At 39.1% G+C, this 14,252-nt stretch overlaps 1 long non-coding RNA gene across 1 annotated transcript; it reads left to right on the top strand.

Annotated features, from left to right (window-relative positions):
• The first annotated feature begins 280 nt into the window (after positions 1-280).
• On the top strand, positions 281-2,043 carry LOC118801830. Its single transcript, XR_005006582.1, has 2 exons — positions 281-545; positions 672-2,043. It is a non-coding gene; the product is annotated as an uncharacterized LOC118801830 (long non-coding RNA).
• Positions 2,044-14,252: the final 12,209 nt, after the last annotated feature.

Below are 14,252 nucleotides of genomic sequence, written 5' to 3'. Positions count from 1 at the left end.
CCTACTCACTGTGTGTGGAGTATAAACATACATTCTTTCCTGGAAGACTCTTAACACCAGTTGTTATAAATTACTTAATTAGTGCCCTGATTGTGTAATGACATTTTCAACTGTTTAGCTATTTTCTTGTAGCCATTTCCTGATTTGTGCTGCTCAACAGCCTTACATCATTGATGTTTTCTCTGGTCTTTCTCATAGTGATGGATGACGGACAGAATTTGGCCTGTGTTTAATCTCATATGTGATAAAGGTTAGATGTTTGTGTCACTGGACAGGGAGGTGGTGGGCCCAAGTGCAGAGCTAATACTTACTGGTATGAGGTGGTAAAGTGAAATAGATATATTTGGAGTCACTTTGTGGTAACCAGCGACCTATCGTGTGAGGTAGCGGAGCGCTACCACTGTGCCACAGTGTCTGTAGAAAAAGAGATGGAAAGCAAATGGTGGGAATGGCAGACAAAAGAGACACTTAAGACCAGCATGCTCAAACAAAGAAACACACTAAAAAGAACACAAAACCACTCTCAAGCTCGAGAGGGCATAAGGGTGAGTCCACCTTCAGATTGTCTTTCCTTCGGATCTTGTTCTTTGCTTTTCTGTTGCCTGCTTTCATGCTCTTTATTTTACCTTTTTCCTTTCCTTTTCTTTCTTTCTTTCTTTCTTTCTACATAGCTGGACTGAAGTACCATACCGGTTACCCCTCTACAAAGGTGTTACCCTGAGCTGCCGTTTGTGTGAACGTTTATGCAGTTTTCCCCAGGTGCAACCAGTCAGCACTGATTATCAGTTTCTGGGAGGCACAACGAATCTGAGACATCAGTGTAGCACAGCATGTGCTACCCCAGGCTCAAGGAGGACGCTGGAGGTAGCGTTCATGTTTGCAGCAGCCATATTTTATTCAAAGACCAAATAAACACAAAGCAAACAAAACCAAATAATCAAAGCTATGCTGGCCATTTTTCAGTGGCTTAAGCTAGACTTTTCAGTACTTTTCAAAGTAAGCTTTTCAGCTCTGTCCTCAGTCTTTTGTTGCTGCTGCTGCTCGTCCCTCTCTTGCTCTGTTCCCTCTCAGCTCTTTTAAAAAGCTAGCTGAGTCGAGAGGGAATGCGAGTTCACTGCTCCGCCTCCTCGTCACCATCCCCAGCTCACAGCACGGCCGCCTGGGACAAATGTGAGGTGTAGTGAAGCGGCAATTGCAGCCGCCGTAGGGGCCAGGGGGACAGGCACACACCACAGTCAGGTTAGGAGTTTTGATACCCACACCATACATCTTTACCTGTTAACCTCTCAGGCACAGGCTCAAAAAGAATGTCCAGCTCAGTACTTCTCTCTCAAATGCAATAACAACATTATACTGATAAAGATATGAAGACAGTAGATCATTCACTTCAATCCTCGGAAAACACATTCTTAATCAAATTCTGAATGAGTTCTCTTTTAATATTGAACATGTTCACATTCATCCTGTTGGGGAGGAGGTCCAAAGCACAGCCTACATTACAAAATGTTCTTCTGCATGTTGTATGTACCTCTGCATGTTGTACACTACTAGTAGAGAGATCCTCAAAAACACAAACTTATACAGTGCAACTTTAAATCAGGTGTGCTGCTGCAATATTTTTGCAAGGGCTGGGGGCATCAAGGAAAAATCTGTCACTAAATCTACGTTCACAAAACCTTCTTACTGATTGAGATTATGTTAGGGTTAGGCTAAGTGTGTAATGTTAGGTAATTAGATATAACTTATTAGTTCAATGCATGTTAAGACATAATCATCTACAAAATGTCTACATAGGTCCATCCAAATAAATGTTACTAAAGAGTCAAGCTGATCAAAATTATCTTTCCTTTTTGTCATACACACCAAGAGATTCTCCAGGAAGACTGTCCAGCCAGAAGCAGTATAACTTATCTAATACAGGCCGGGCTATTGAATATATGAACAAGATACAGTCTCCTTTTCAAATATATGGTGCACATGGGTTACTGATTCATTTGTATGATTTATTTGTATCCAACAAATTAAAAGAGGTATTAAATTTCATTTATTAGCACATTATTCATTTATTGTTTAATAGCACATGGTCTAATATACAGTTCCTCTGTCCTTCACACTGCCCTATCTTTATTTTCACTTTCAGGATGTGGGCATAAAAATGCTGAGCACATACACACTGCAACATAGCTGCAGCACTCACAACATCACTTAGGCTTCTGGAAACTACCAGTACTTCTGTCCGCGGAGTACAGGACTGAGATCATCATACACTAAAATCACGTAAAGAATTGTAGTGCTGATAGTGATAAATAAGCCTTATGCATGGAACTATAACTACTTAATGCAATTATACAAGCTTATACCCTATACAAGGTGTTATATATGCTTTATAACATCTTATTAATGCATTTATAATGCATTATGAATAAAAGATTCAGAAAAAGTTTTTTCCAAACTACCTCATAGAAACAGAGCTTTAGATTGAATAGCTGAACAATACTGGAACATGAAGAAAATGTACAGCTCATGCGCAGGGGTCCTCCTACCAAACAAAAAAAACTGAAAAAACAAACAAACAAAAAAAAAAACTAAAAGAAGCATTAAGTTTAATTGGATAACCAATTACTGATTCATCCTTTAAAAGCCAGGATAGTATACAGCTTCAAAGCTTCCAGTTTGCTTGGCCTGACCTAATCTTTTCTTGACCCAGCATCACTAAGGCTTCTGGAAGCTTCTAGCTTAAAGACTTTCAGCTTTCGTCTGAAGGAATTAACATCCAAATTGGGTGAACTATAGGAATTACAGCCAAACATCCAACTTATTGTCAGTTAGATCCTGCCCCAACCTCCTTTATGAAGGAATGCGTGACAGAGATCCCTCCATATTTCACACCTTATTAATAGCTGTTTTGCAACCTGTTGTGTCCCTGTTGATCTCAAAACTGCTGTTGTTACTCCTGTCCAAAAAAAGCTAGGTCTAGACTCATCATCATCATCATCTTTGTTAACCGCTTAGTCCAGATAGGGTCGCGGTAGCAGTTGGGAGAGTAGAGTATCCCAGGCGATCCTGTCCCCCGCAACTTCCTCCAGCTCATTCCCGGGGACCCCAAGCTGCTCCCAGGCCAACTTGGATATATAATCCCTCCAGCGGGTCCTAGGATGACCCTGGGGTGTTGTCCCAGTAGACCGTGCCTAGTACACCCCCACCGGGAGGTGTCCAGGGGCATCCGGATCAGATGCCCGAACCACCTCAGCTGGCCCCTCTCAATGTGGAGGAGTATTGGCTGCACCCCGAGCTCCTCCCGGATGACCAAGCTCCTCACCCTATCAAGTACAGTGTAGCCCGCAACCCTGTGAAGAAAGCTCATTTCCACCGCTTGTATTCACAATCTCATTCTTTTGGTCATTACCCACAGCTTATGACCATAGGTGAGGGTCAGGATGTAGGCCGACTGGTAAACAGAGAGCTTTGCCTTATGGCTCAGCTCCCTCTTCACCACTACACTTTAGTTCAAGCTCTTTAGGTTGAAATAATCATTTATTTTCTTAATATTTGGACTTGTGAGTCCTTGATAAAAAATATACTTGCTGAGAAAGACATTGATTATTTCAACATCATAAATATTTGAAAAAAATAAGACATTCATCAGAAATTCAAAGAAATAGGCCCTTTTCACAAGAAATGGAAATATGTAAACACATTTTGCCGTAGCCTTATGGATGAGTCATCTGACCATGGTACACAGTTCCATTGTCTTTTAGACCACCTGAGATGAGCTCAGACCCAGAGAACTCGGCGGCATTTCTGCATAGAATTGATGTTTGGTTTTCTCCTTACTCCTTGAGTTTCAACGTGCATTTTTTGATACAGCGGCATACAGGGGACTACTGGTGTTAAGTGACAGTGATTTTCCAAAATATCCCCGAACCCATGTGATTATATTTAACACTGCAGCATGATGGTTTATCATGCAATGCTGAGGACTCGAAGGTCATGCACATTCAACAGCGGTTCTTGGGGTTGTCCTAAAAACACTGAACTGTTTGACAATACTACCACAAAGTTTTCCATAAAATGATGAGCCACAACCCTTATTTGCCTGCAAAGACTGAGCCTTTGTTTGATGCTCCTTTTAAAACCTATCATGACACCCTCACCTCTTACAAATTTATTTTTATTGTAGGATGTTTCAAAATGGTGTAATTTGAAAATTCTACAATTTTTTTATTCTTATTTTGCCCCATCCCAACCTTTTCTGAGTGTGTTGCATGTGCAATAAACAAACAAGCAAACAAATAAATGGTGGTCAGCCAAAAAATGTGTTTGTACTTTTGTCAGTTAAAAAAAAAAAGCTTCAAGAGAATTTACAAATCACAGATTCTTGTTTTTTATTGAATTTTACAAAATGCCCCAACATTTCCGGATATGGGGTTAGTAGATTGATGATGAGATGAGATGTTGAAACAGCTTGCTAACACACACACACACACACACACACACACACAACCTCATTCTTGATAAAAAACAAAAAACCTGAATGCAGTTATTTAATGCTAATCATTTAAACTGTATGCTTCATTAAAATAGTACAAAGGAAACATCAAAAACATTACTTTTACATATGACCATATATGACACATTTAAAAAAGTTGGGACAGGAGCAACAAAAGACTGGTAAAGTTGTGTAATGCTAAAAATAACCTGGTGAAATGTCTGACAACTAATTCAGTTAACTTGCAACACATCAGTAGCAAGGTTGTGTATAAGAAGAAAATGCCAGAGAGGCTGATTCTTTCAGAAGTAAAGATGGGGAGAGGTTTGCCACTCTGTGAAAGACTATGTGGGAAAATAGTGCAACAATTCAAGAATGTCAAAGAATAGCAAAGAACCTGGGGATTTCATCATTTATTGTACATTATATCATTAAAAGATTCAGAGAATCCAGGCAAATCTCTGTAAGCAGGGGACAAGGCCAAAACCCATACTGGCTGGCTGTAACCTTCTGGGCCTCAGGTGGCACTGCATTAAAACATGATGCTGTCGTTGAAAACACTTAATGGGCTCAGTAACACTTACAAAAACCACTGTCTGTGAGCACAGTTCATTGCTGCATCCACAAATGCAAGTTAAAACTTATGCAAAGAAGTAACCAAATATAAACAGGATCCAGAAACACTGCCACCTTCTCTGGGCCTGAGCTCATTTAAGATACATTGAGTGGAAAAGTGTCCTGTGGCCTGACGAATCTAAATTTGAAATACTTTTTGTAAATGATAGACACTGCATCCTCGGGCTAAAGATGAGAGGGACCATCTGGTTTGTTATCAGTGTACAGTTAAAAAGCCAGCATCTGTGACAGTATGGGGGATGCATTAGGGCACATAGCATGCACATCTGCCTTGCACATCTGGGAAGTGCAATTAGTGCAGAATGATGTATACAGGTTTTGGAGCAACATATGCTGACATCCAGATGACATCTTTTTTAGAAAAGGCAGCGATCATTTCAGCAAAACAATGCCTAACCACATTCTGCATGTATTAAAACAGCATGGCCATAGTAAAAGAGCTCAGGTGCTAAACTGGCCTGCCTGCAGTCCAGACCTGTCACCCACTGAAAACATTTGATGCATTATAAAATGAAAAAAAAAAACAACAAAGGAGACTCCGAGCTCTTGAGCAGCTAGAAAGAATGGGAAAACTCTTAAAACTAGAACAGTTGAACGCTTAAAGAGTTGAACAAAAGAGTTGAACACCATGGTTAACATGCCCCCATCCCAACTTTTTTAAAACATACTTGTTGAAATTTCACAGTTTCAGTTTCTTTGAAATGTTTTTTTGATTGAATGTGCAAATTATTTAACCCTATATTGTTACATTCTGTTTTTATTTGGATTTTGTAGGTATCCCAACTTTTTTTGGGAAAGAGTTTGTATGTACAAACCCTGAAAAACCCTGAAAAATACATAATGCTATATTTTATAATATATTTTATTGTATACTATGTTAAGCATATAATTAAATAATATATATATAAAGTGTAAAACATTACTGATTATATTAAAGTCTTAGTCAACAGAGAGCAAGACAAGTGAGTCCAAATGATGTAGAGTCTGAGACGACACTAAGACCGCTAGCTTATGGTCTCGAGACCAAGACCGGACTTGAGTACTGTAACACTACATGCTGGCAACAAAATTAACACAAGCTTTTCTCAAGTGTTAAACAGTCAGCATTTACCATTAGTCTTGGTAAATGGGAGCAGGTGCTTCATTATAATAATCTCCTCACTCCACACTGCCACTATGGCTACATACAGTATGTTTGAATTTGTTTCTAGATCAACACACACAAGATGAAGAAGCGTGGAGGTGGATATTATCATTTTGTTTTCAATGACATCATGGGACTTGAAGCTAAGAGAGAGGGGATACAAATTGAAGACATCATCAAAGTTTTAGAAGTACATATTTTGGAAGGTTACAAAGCAAGTCCACAATCTTGCCCAGTTCGTACAATTAACTGTTGTGGTCACTTAAATAATATGTTTCTATTTATTAGGGCATTATTAATTGCTGCTAACAGTTAATAAATTGTTAAGAAGCAGCAGGTACCAGTGATTTAATGATAAAAGTAAACAGACTCTTATCAAAGAAAAAAACATAACTGTGATATAGATGGTAACAACCTGGAAAAAGTGGCCATATGGTTGACCTTTTGGCAGCATGTATATAAGCAGTCAGTGCTTGCTGTGGCTTCCAAATCAAGATACTAAGAAAAAGTCAGTGTGATTAGGTGTTGATCTGTACCAAATTGATAATTTATCTTAAATCAGGTCCCGATTATGCATAATGGCTAGCAATGCATCAACTTACACATCGCAGGTGCTAAAAGCACAAAAAATCACTAGAATCATACAATTATTTGGACTGTTTAAGGTTCAGCAATATTGCATCTGTTGTACCATCAACTACACCATCAAACGTCTCCATGATCACAAAAGTAATTAATAGGTATGTATCTGAGTTTGTTTGGGTTAATGAGTGTTAGCTTGGCATTATGTGAGCCAAGCTAATGTGTCAAGCTAAAGCACAATTGGCATAAATATTTACAAAGTCACTATTTAAAGATTTCTCTTTTACTGGCTCAGCTCTACAGCCTCTTTCCCCTCACTGTGTTGAACACTACATTGGCTATAAAAGCTTATGCTGTTTTGTTTTTGCTGCTGTTGTTGCTACAAATTAATAGGATTATTCACTATTTTTGTGAAGAAACAAGAACACAAGTTTGTATTTAAAAAAAAATCTTCTTTTCAAAGTACTTGCGGCATAAAAATGCATCTACAAGAAATCAGATGCACTATAACCTGCAATTGATAAATCAGCTGAGAGTCATTTTGCACACTCAAAATGCATTCATGCTTGCATGTTTAGTAAATGTAAGCCAAACACAGAAAATCTAAAATCTTTTTTTCTGTTTTAGTTTAATCCCCGTGGGCCTATAACTAAGGATGACAGAAGGTACAATCCCAGCCCAACCCTTGGTGACAATATCCACTGTCTGGTCAGCATTGTTCCCACTGATACCATCTCAAGAATGGATGACAGCGTGATTGACAAAATGAGGACAATTCGAAAGACAGCTTCTGACTTGAGTAAGTTGGTTATTTAGCATCTTTGATCCCTGAGGTTGATGCGGGATTCACATGTGAATTTTAAAAGTCAGCCATTTATTTCTGTGTGAAAAATTGAGATTTAAGAGAATGATCTTTAGCCCATTAAGGAGTACATATGGTGCTTGAGGGTTGGTATGGTGTAGTGGGTAATACCTCAGCCTTCTATGCTATAGACAGGGGTTTAATCCCCACCTGGGCAAACACCCTGCACTATACCAAAAAGAGGCCTTGGGCAAGACTCCTAACACTACCTTCACCTACCTGTGTAAAATGATCAAATTGTAAGTTGCTCTGGATAAGAGTGTCTGCCAAATGTAAATCCTACATATTTATCTATTTTTGAATTCTTTGTGTTATATGTATTACTCAACATTATAGGCATCCCACAAGTCATTGTGTTGACAAAAGCGGATAACGCATGTGAGATAGTCAGCCGAGACTTGCGAAAACTTTACCACAGCAAGAAGATCAAAGAGAAGGTAACCTATGTGTGCAACCCCACTATGAAACATCAAACATTCATCTTCACATGATATATTCAGCTATATGAGAAGTGAATTAGGAATTATGAATCATATCAATCTAAAATGCTGTTTGGCTTTGCTAAGCTCCAGTGTGACTGAAAATACTTTGTCAAACATGGGAAGTGATGTCTTCACATTTAATTCTATTTAAAAGAAGCAAATTCAGTTTGGTTGAAGTGTATCTAAAAGGGAACAAGCTGCAACTAACATTGGTATTTAAAGGGACATCTTTAGCACTGATGCAATGGCAAACTGCTTTTGACATTTCATTTTCATTGTCTTAATCATCTGACATATCAAAAACTGAATAACAGTCATTGATTTGCAATCACAGAGCAATATCCTTTGTTTATCTAAAGGTAGCAATAGCAACCAGTGCTAGTGACATTTTAACTCACCAAAAAGACTGAAGATAAATCGGTCAAAAGTTTCCTGTTTCATGTAGAAGTGACTCTTGACTGACTAGGAGAGCTTGTGGTGGCTATCACAAGCACCAATGTTAGTGACATTGTGATCAACCTTGGACAGAGGTTCGCAGGACTGTCACTGGACCTAGACAGCCAATGATGGATGTTCTCTTTAAGGAGACACAGGGCCACAGTGGATTAGTACAGTATTTCCCAACCCTGGTCCAGAAGGAACACTGCCCTGCATATTTTAATGTTTTCACTGCTCTCAGCACACTTGATTAAACTAACCAGAACTGGATTTTTCAAGAAGCATCTTAGCAAAAAGGTTGTACTTAACAGGTGTTGGGAGCATCACAGTAGACACTCTACCAGTATTGTTAAGCTGCTCTTAATAAAATAATTTTAGAAAACTTAACAACCCCTGACTATTCAAATTGATTGGTGTTGAAGCTGCAGGGCAGTGTTCCTCCAGGAACAGTGTTCCTCCAACATTCCTGCAAAAACCTGCCCAAAGCCCGTCGCGATGTCACTAACATTGATACATGATAGTCACAAGCTCTCCAAGTCAGTCAAAAATCACTGCCACATCAAACAAGAAACTTTTTCACTTCCTCTTAAAACACGGTCTACACTTTCCTCTTGATGTCCCACCCACAGTGTTTGACTTACAGGAAAGCCTCACTGGCAATGAAACTATGATTGCAAACAAAGCTGCAAATACATTTTAATATTGGCAGAGCTGAAGAGCAACGATGAGGAAATGCAATTGCAAATGGGTGATTGTTATTCTGTTTGTAATATGTCAGAGTCAGACCACTAAGCCAATGAAAATGAAATGTGAAAAGCACTCCCATTTACTTTTTTCCTGTAACATGGTGGCTGGCTTATCCCACGGGATGATCAAATTAGCATTCCCCACATTAAAAACATAGCAAGCTCTGGGATAATCCACTGACCAGGTACAGAGATGGACTTAGAGAGACTGACTCAGAGAGACAGAGTGCAGAGCAGAAGAGATTCAAGAATAGGGGACAAAAGAAGAAAAGCCGTGTTGTACTGAGCAAGACTCAGTCTCACAACCTCGCAATGTCAGAGTGAGTGCATTACTGCTAGGCTACTGCAGCAGTGCTGAGGAGAGTCTTGCAGAAGAGTTGATTTAAAAAAGGGAGAAAACTAAGGCCAAACAAAAGAAACACCACAGCAGCATTTTCAAATACATTTTTTTCTGGAGAGAAGTCAACAGATTTATTAATGCACATGGCAGCATAAACTCAAGACTGAGTGGTGAGCTGTGGGAGAGCTCTCCTTAAGTAGAACGTGCACAGCTGCACCTGATCAGCCTCAATCACCTCGTCCCGGGTCTCTGCCTGCTCTTTGTGGTTGGAGGTGACCTAGCAGGAAGCTGGCACATTACATTCCCAGCCATTATGCACAGAAATGCAGATGCAAATGCACATGCATTTGGAATTTGTTTTAAATTCAACACACTCATGAGGGAAATGCAACGGTAAGGACAATTTAATTAGCTTTTTCAATTTTTGAAAGACACCAGAATGAGAGACCAAGGCATTTCCCCTGATCTACCATGCTGCCACACAGAAGGGCTGGGGAGGAGAGGAACATGGCTCAGAAACAGGGTGAACAGGGAGAGGAGTTTCCAAAAAAATGGCCTCTTATACTCCACTAGCAAACTCAAAACAGATTGCAATCCAGAGACACTGATAAAGAACCCCAAATGGTTGGGTTATGCATCTCTGAAAATGTAAAATTATGTTCAATATTAAAAAAAGGTGTAATGTACAGTAGAGAGTGAAAAGTCTAAATGAAGAGATTGCCCTTGACACATGTTTATTTTTCAGGTTGAGGTGAGCAGTTATGAACTGGGAATCTCATTGAAGAACATCTACCCTGTGAAGAACTATCATGCGGAGATCACTGAAGATGCCAATGTGGATGTTCTCATTCTCATGGCACTGAGGGATATTGTCAACTTTGCCAACGACTATGCAGAATTCATGTATGAATCGAGTGGCAGTTCACAAACAGAGTAAAAGAGAATTCCAGTGCTTTTCAAAATGTCTGCATGTAGTGTTAATATATAGTGTTATACTATGTATGTTTGTGCTGTAGACATCATGACCCCTGGTTCATATCACCACCACTATGAAGTCTGAAATCAGAGTTTGTTGGGTTTACTTGTTAGTTTTGCATTTACTATTAAGTAGCTTGTTAAAATACCCTTTTAAACAGTTGGCGTGACCTTGTTATAAAACCATCTATTTTGACCATAATTGTATAAAGAAAATGGTGAAAGAAAAATTGCCCAGTGCTCCAATATGGCATTTCTTTTTAGATTTAAATCCAAGCTAACCCAATATAAACCGAGCCACTCAATCCAAATAATGTGATGTGTAAAAACTGTAACAAACAAGCTGTAGAAAAGTTGCCTCTCTTATAATAATAATAATAATAATAATCATAATTATTCTTCTTCTTTTTCTTCTTCTCCTTCTTTTTCTTCCTCTTCTTCTTCTTCTTCTTCTTATTATTATTATTAATATTATTATTATTAAACTTCTTATCAAAGTGAATAAACAAGCTTGTTCAAGATGGCATTACTCATAACCTGTTGCTCTTGGGAAGCCTCTGGTTTTTTTTAAACCTTTGGCACTTAGCAGTACTTCTCCTTAGTTTTGAGTTTCATTTGTCATGAGTCAGTCTTATTTTTATCTGTTTGTGAGCAGGGAAAAATCAGTATCACACATGCCTATTAACTACACAGCAAACCTAAGCCTGAGAAACTGTTAATTACTTGAGTGTAAATAAGATATTCACGTTAAAATGTACATTCATGTACGCACTGTAGCTGTAGCTAACTGAATAAAGGCTTAAGCATAAAATACTGAATTTAAACTAAATAAAAATGTGAACAAAACTGTTGCTTTCTTCCTTTAAATATGGCAGAGAGTGGAATTGTCTGCTTATCTGATGACTGACTGGGCAAAACAGGGTGCATTTGAAATACTACTACACAACACACTGCATACTGCACTAGTATATACACTGTATACTGCATACTACTTTTCATAGTAGCATACACATTTAGAGTATCTAGTATAAATTATTTTCCTGAAAACCCTCATTACTCCCATTTTCCAGTTTTCTGTTTCCAGTCGTGAATTCCAGAAGAGCTAACCAGAGAATTTCTAGTGAGAAAATTAAATTGGTTCTGATACGAATGACATGATTCAAACTTGAACAGTGCTGTTGTCTGTGCCATACGGTGACCAACAAGACCCTATTCATAGTACAATTAAAAATATTTTGCAAACACATACACTGATCAGGCATAACATTATGACCACCTCCTTGTTTCTACCCTCATTGTCCATTTTATCAGCTCCACTTACTATATAGGTGCGCTTTGTGGTTCTACAATTACAGACTGTAGTCCATCTGTTTCTCTGCATACTTTGTTAGCCCCCTTTTACCCAGTTCTTCAATGGTCATGACCCCCATGAACCCTCACAGAGCAGGTACTATTTGGGTGGTGGATCATTCTTAGCACTCTAAAAGGCTAAATTAATACTACAACAGAGAACGTTATATTAGCCAGTAGGTAACAACAGATAACAGCTGCAATTGTTTAGGAATATAGCCTACATTACCAATGGTTTTAGCTAGCCTTGCTAATTCAAGCCTTACACAGTTCCTGCACTGACAGATGGAGCACATGGGATGAGGAAAGCTTTCCCAGGCTGTGACTAAGCAGGTGCAGTCTCCTGTTCAATCTCTTCCAGTGGACATGAATAACTGTCTTACTGTGTCTGCTGGCCAGCTCATGCCCAGGGGTCATCCACCAAACAGAAACTGAAAGAAATATTGAATTGAATTTATTATTAGGTTAGTGATTCATGCTTTAAAAGCCATGATCGAATATACAGTTTCACTTGTACTTGCCCTGCCTGTCTTTACTTTCACTTTCCTTCTGAGAATAAAAAGATCCTGAGCACAAGCCCACTGAGGCAGAGCTGCAACCATCTACAATTACAAAATATATATATATATAGCCCCACATTTTAGGGTCTCAAAAGTAATTGGACAACCTACCAATCACAATCATGCCCAGGGGTCATCCACCAAACAGAAACTGAAAGAAATATTGAATTTAATTGATTATTATGTTAGTGATTCATCTATTAAAAGCCATGATTGAATGTACAGTTTCACTTGTACTTTACTTTCACTTTCCTTCTGAGAATATAAAGATCCTGAGCACAAGCCCACTGAGGCAGAGCTGCAACACTGCAGCATCACTTAGGCTTCTGGAAACTACCAGCACAAATACTAAGACCTTCTAAATTACACTTACATGCTGAATGTTTTGTGTCTGTGCTGTTATCCGGTGTCGACCAGAGGAGGATGGGTTCCACTTTTGAATCTGGTTCCTCTCAAGGTTTCTTCCTCCTGTTGAGGGAGTTTTTCCTTGCCACTGTCGCCAAGGCTTGCTTAACTGGGGGTGTGGACCCGGATTCTTTGTAAAGCTGTCTTGTGACAACATCTGTTGTAAAAGGTGCTATATAAATAAATTTGACTTGACTTGAATTTGACTAGGTATTGGATGGATAAAGGTACATGTAGCAGCCTACATTCACATCAAAGTATGGTGAACAATTAAGGAAGTACAATCATCTACAATTACAACCATACATAGCCCCACATTTTTAGGGTCTCAAAAGTAATTGGACAAACTACCAATCATAATGTGGTGGTTATAATAGATTTAGTGTTGTTATTATTGCTTTAACTTCTGACAAGAAGCTAGAGTAACCCAGATTTATTTAAAGTCTACAGACCAAGTCAATAGAGACAAATGCCCACACCAAGAATGCATCAGTCAAAGGGGATATTAATGACTAAATATCAGACAACAGTTGAATTACTTTCAATGATAAACAAAAGAAAAATTAAAACAAAAAGAAAAAGAATCAGACAGCTCAGGTTATGTAATTCACAGCTAAAATAGTATGAGACAATGTAGTTTATGGCACTTCTTGGGAAAGCAGCTCAAAACGTAGGCGTAAAAGAGCCTCTCGAGAATTAGAGAAGTAGATATATCTAAAAAGCGTTTCTTATTTAATATGTGGCGTCGGAACCTTGACTTAAAAAACAAACAAACAAAAAAAAAAGATAGCCAACCTTACCCTGGAGTCGAGGGAGCTGATTTCAATCCCTCCAGGAGGGGTCGTCTTGGGGCCGGCTGGACCGAAGGCTGGAGCTTGGCATCTCTCTTCGCTGGGGATGGAGGCTCTGTCAGAGTAGCCATACAGGCAAACGCACCATAGTTAACAACTAGGCATAGGTGTCTCGAGGCTGCTTGAGAATGGAGTTTGGAGCCTGGGCAGTCTTTCAAAGGTCAATCTGCTCACAGATTGAGCCGTGGCTCTGGGTGAGATCCTGGGGTTGTCGATAAGGCTACCTCAACTCACAGACAGCAGGTATTTAGAGAGCCATGTGCCTTTGATTCCAGGCAAGGTGTTTTATTGCTTCATGGGTAAGGGGTGGTGTTCTGTTCCTTGACTCAGCCATAAATTAGGCTTAGTCCAGGGTTGGTGAGTGTTCCTGCAACAGTTTTAGGCTCCAAACC

This window comes from Colossoma macropomum, unplaced genomic scaffold (assembly GCF_904425465.1).
Source record: "Colossoma macropomum unplaced genomic scaffold, Colossoma_macropomum, whole genome shotgun sequence".
Lineage (NCBI taxonomy): Eukaryota > Metazoa > Chordata > Actinopteri > Characiformes > Serrasalmidae > Colossoma > Colossoma macropomum.
Note: the sequence above shows the minus strand (reverse complement) of the source record. Positions and strands in the feature narration are given on the sequence as shown.